Consider the following 5,225-nt stretch of genomic DNA (forward strand, 5'->3'; position numbering starts at 1 on the left):
TCGATCAGTCTCCCAGAATCACCAAGACACACACACACACTGTCTTGTTTCTCGTACACGTATAGTGTAGAAATTAAGAACCCAGGACGAAGATGTGACACTCGAACAAACTCTTTATTATTTAACCTGTAACTCCGAACCAGTTAGCTCCTAAATTCACTATGACCTGTGACCCTGAGCAACCGTTATTCCGCGCTCAGCCCTCCATCAATCAACATGCAGTTTCACTGCTGACGCACACAATTATTACACCTTCTCCAGCTGTTATGAATCGCCTCTCTTCAAAGCCCGGTGTGTTTTGTTTTGGAGATGTTATATATGTCAGAAAGAGCACTGTGACGTCAGAGACACCAGCCAGAGCGCCGGGATCAGAGATCGAGACCGCGGGAGGCGCGCGGAGCGCACTGCAGAGAGTTATTGATCACTTATCTATCGACAACCTATTAATTCAACTGAAGAACCGTAGAATAAACGATTAACTTCACCGACTGGTGAGTACTGATTCCTTTCCCGTTCTTGACCCTGTTTTAAATATCTAGAAAACGGTCAATACCGCCTGTATCGATCCATTACAGTACCATAGTGCGTTTAGTGTTTATAAGGTTCAATCCGAAATTAAAGAATGGTTATTCAAATTATTATTTAGGAATTTAATCCTAGAGCTAGAGAATTATATTCCAAGTTGATAAATTTGTTTAAGTAACAGTTTAAATGCATTTTCCATTTGTTTACAAATCATAAGTATGGTAACCACGGCGACACGTGCCACATCACTGTGCCCGGCTAGGTGTCTCGCCTTCGTCACAAAGAGCGGTGTGACGTCACGGACAGCTACTGATACTAATACTAGTGTATTCATGTTAGTATTAGTGAGAGTACAACTTGTAGTTTTAATATTAATGCTAGTATTCATGTTAATATTAGTGCTTATTATAGATTTAATGTTAGTCATTTTAGTTTTAGTGATTTTATTACTGTTATTATTAGTATTAGTAGTGTAGTAGTAACTTTGTGTTATTGTTAGTAATAATGATAGTGTTAGTCATAGTGATAGTGTTACTGTTGTAATATTAGTGTTTTTTTGTTAGTGTTTGTTTTAGTGTAACTGTAGGTAAGAGTGTATGTGGTGTCCGTCAGTGTGTGAGTTTGTGTCTGTGAGTATGTGTACTGTCTATGTGTGATTCTGTAAATGTGTGCGTATCAGTGTGTGGGTGTGTATCTCTGAGTGTAGTGTCTACAGTATGTGTGTGTCTGTGAATGTGTGCTAGTTTGTATTTTTGCATGTATGTGTCTGATTGTGTGTATAAATGTGTATGGTGTTAGTCAGTATGTGTAGTGTCTGTGTGTATGAATGTGTGTGAGTGTGTAGGTGTATACTGTATCTCTCAGTGTGTGAATGTGTTTGTAGGTGGACTTGGGCTCCAATGTTGTGTCTGATTGAAGTTACCCATCAACAGGTGTTGAGGTCCAGAGCTGCTTGCAAATGGAATCACTTTCTAGAGTCCAGACCAATGTCTACAGAGCTGTGAGTGCTCTGTTTTTATCACTATTAGTAGTAATGACAGCAGTAATAGTAGCAGGAGTATTAGTATCAGAATTAGTATTAGAATCTGAAGTCATGGTCATAGTAGTAATGGTAGTAGTGGTAGTAGCAGTTGTGTCAGTGGCAGCAGTATTAGTAGCAGTAACAGTACTACTAGTAGCTTTAGAAACATTAGTAGTAGCATTAGGAGTAGCTGTAGAATTTTATTAGTTGCAGTTGTGTCAGTGGCAGCAGTAGTAGTAGCTGTAGTAGCAGTAGTAACACTAGAACCATGTGTTACGATCCCTGCCTCCCGGCAACGAAAGAGGCAGAAGTAGGCGTAGTCTTAGTTCATTAGTCTACCTATCAGTGTACGCTTTCACCACCACACCTCCGTCTCATCTTATATTTAAGCACTAGTCTTTCCCTACCTCCTCGCTCAGTATTGGTTTTCCTTTCGAGCTACTTAGTTGCGCTACGCCTTCTACCTCTTCGTACTGTTCTGGTTCAGACTTTGGTTTCTCCCCTTTTACTACGTTTTTTGGATTACGGCTCGGCTTCGGTTGCTCTCTCTCAGTTTGGATCTCTGACTTCCCCTGGACTATCGGCTCTCTCCTTCGTCTATGGTTTTGGATTTAAGTACCTGTCTCGTTAACTGGAGATCCTGGCTCCACATTCCAGCTGTGCCTTTCTTCCTGTCTTTTTGTGCAGAAAGTACCATTTTGGACAACCGCATAGGGCTTGATTTAGTTTAATGCATGAATGCATTTCCTTTCTGCAACAACTTGTTTTTCAAGAAATTCATACAGCTTGTGAAAAATGAAATTTAATTCTTGGCTATCAGAGCAGAAGGAATATTGCCGACTGGCAAGAAAATGCAAGCAATGTTTATTTTTTGACCGGAAAGGTGCGAATGGAGAAAAGCCTCTCTTGTCAGTCTCTGTGGCGCAATCGGCGAGCGCGTTCGGCTGTTAACTGAAAGGTTGGTGGTTTGAGCCCACCCAGGGACGATTTTCTTATTATTGTCAATGTGAACACTGGCTCCGCTAAAGCCGAAACCTTAACCCTCTTTATATTTGCCGAAAATGCCAGTCTTTTGCCCGTGTCCAACAACAACACTTGAGACCGGGGAAGTCCAATAGTGATCAACACCGCAACTCCCCAGACAACCATATTCACCCATGGAAAAGTATCTTTGAAGGGCTGGCGGGAGATATCATTTATACTCCTGTTGCGTCCTCTGCTAAAATAGTTTAGAAATACAACGCGGATTTGTTTGAGAATTTGACAAGCATTGTTACGTTAGCACTGTGAAGTTGGATGTTGATATTTTGATATATTTACCTTCATTTTAACATAAATATAAACATAAATGCTGTACAATCTATGCTGTACAATCAAACACAGGCATATTTTGAGTCTCGTGCTGATCGTCCTGTGGATCCAAAAGAAAATTTTAAAGCTGATACATTTTCGATTGTAATTTGCATCTAGCTACAACGTCCCTGGAAAAGAGATTTTATTAGTTGCGTGCAATCGGTATCTTTTACTTTACGTATGGTCGTGGAAATAGTTTTAAAAATGTTTTCTAAAGAAGATTGTATTGCCAGGACCTGCCTTTAGCGCTCAGGAGCGATTACGCTGTTGATATAGATGGAGAAGAAATGTCAGATGAATTGATGATCTAAGCTAAAATAGCCCTAACACGGCTCCTGTAACAGTGTTTGTATTCATAGCAAGTAATATTAGTTTTCAAACCCGAACGTTGCTTTTGTTTAAGTGTTATGTAACCATTAGCGGTTTCGGTAGCTTCTGAAGAGCGCACTTTTCCAAACTGAAGCCTATAAGAACATTATTCAAGATGCACCATGGCCCAGAATCGTGCATCGGGACAAGGATTAACATCAACTGAAAGTACTCCCAGATAAAAGATTTGACCGAAAAATTGAAAGAGTAGGCCAGTTTTAAAACAACGCCATGACGTCTCGATTTCCAATCTCTTTCCTGGTTCAGGCCATGTCCAATGACATGAGCAGTGGAGTCATACCGAGGTTGTGAGTTCAAGCCTCACCTGGAGCAGCCTGGTCTTCTGTCTTGACAGGTAAACAGTGTTTTGTGTTATTTGCTAAATGGAGAGAGGATTCTGTGTTAATTGTGCTCCTCCTGGGAGAGGTCAAGATGAGAAGTTCACGAGGCTGGTGGTAAATATCCTGTCCAGGAATATCGTGGCTGTAGGGGGTCAGATCTATAGATGTAGTAAACACATCAGTGGAGACGGTGTGTCTGCTCTCTGTGAGAGAGCCGGGCGGAAAGAATAATCTGTGGTCTGGGAAGAAGAGACCCTCGTTGGAAGAGCGGCGCTCCTCACAGGAGAGAATGAAAAAAAAACTTTTGCAGGGACGCTGATTGTTCTCTTTGGGGGAATTAAAAGCACTTGAGGCGAGTGACCTTGTGGCGCAACGGTAGCGCGTTTGACTCCAGATCAGAAGGTTGCATGTTCAAATCACGTCGAGGTCAGCTGATGAGTTTGCAGGTGCTGCTGGTGCTGAACCCGGAACTTATACCACGCAGTTGGGTTTTATCTATACACCGCATGGATAATCTGAACGAAGTAACAGCGCAGTACAGAACACCCAGTCAGGAGCTCATGCAGCGAATCATCTTGAACACGGCAAGAGAAAAGGCACACTGCACATCCGCGAAACATCACGTCCGGCTTTAGAGACAGTAACATCAGAGAATGGAAGTTTCAGACCTCCCTTTTGTTACAGGTTCAAGCAAACCTGAAAGTTAGGGAGTGTTTGGTCACTTTTGTATGAAAAAGTGTCTGAAGCCTGTAATTATAATTTGCTCTTTTTTAATTGTGGTTGAAATCCACTCCCATGTACCAAGACCTTACAGTATATTCATGTTTACTTAAATGACTAACGCTATTGGACATTAGTTGGTGTTTTTTTTGTAACGATTTGCTATTTCATGCAGGAAAGAAAGGAACCCAGACCCAACGTTAGCTTTCAGGTGCGGTTCATTTACATAACGGACATCTATTTCTGAGGAGCCTGATTTAAATCACACAACCCCGGTAGAAGTCGAATCGACAATCTAATAAACCGAAATCAGACGCGTTATCCATTAAACCACTAGCCCGTCATGTAAATGAATTGCGCCATGGTGAGTTCAGCGCCGCTACTAGTAATACCCCACCCCCATCTTAAATTTCTACGTGAGAAACGTGTTTTCTACATTTTTATCAGTTTTTAAAAATCATCACTTTTAAGCAGACAAAGTCTTTATGTGTCGCTCTGAATTTCTAATTGATTTAGAATTCCAAGAAAAAAGCGTTTTGTTCCACAACGGCGTGAAATGATCACGTCTTTCAATCTACTTCTCTCTTGTAGTAAAGCAGATCTTGCTAGGCGAGCATTTGCTCCGCTAAATTAGGTCACTTTTCATGTTAACTCACGTCTTCTAAACACAACATTTCCTGGTGCATTTTTTCTCCATGAAAAAAAGTCATTTTCCCTTACATGATTTCTCGCTTTGTTTCATCAAAGAGTGCAGAAAGAAGAAAGAAAGGAAAAGTGTCGTAAATGAACTCTGCCGCCCTTGGGAGATGTCAAGCGCATTGGACATGAAAAGTGCCCAATAAAAGCCATTTCTTTTCGTTTCTCTTACAGTCGGGGCTCCTGTTGCGTGTAAAGGA

General features: G+C 41.3%; 1 non-coding gene across 1 annotated transcript; it reads left to right on the forward strand.

The window, feature by feature from the left end:
- Window positions 1-3,967: 3,967 nt before the first annotated feature.
- Window positions 3,968-4,039, forward strand: trnaw-cca (transfer RNA tryptophan (anticodon CCA)). Its single transcript has one exon. It is a non-coding gene; the product is annotated as a tRNA-Trp (tRNA).
- The last annotated feature ends 1,186 nt before the right edge of the window (window positions 4,040-5,225 follow it).

The sequence above is a fragment of the Atractosteus spatula genome, unplaced genomic scaffold (genome assembly GCF_055471065.1).
Source record: "Atractosteus spatula isolate fAtrSpa1 unplaced genomic scaffold, fAtrSpa1.hap1 Scaffold_161, whole genome shotgun sequence".
NCBI lineage: Eukaryota > Metazoa > Chordata > Actinopteri > Semionotiformes > Lepisosteidae > Atractosteus > Atractosteus spatula.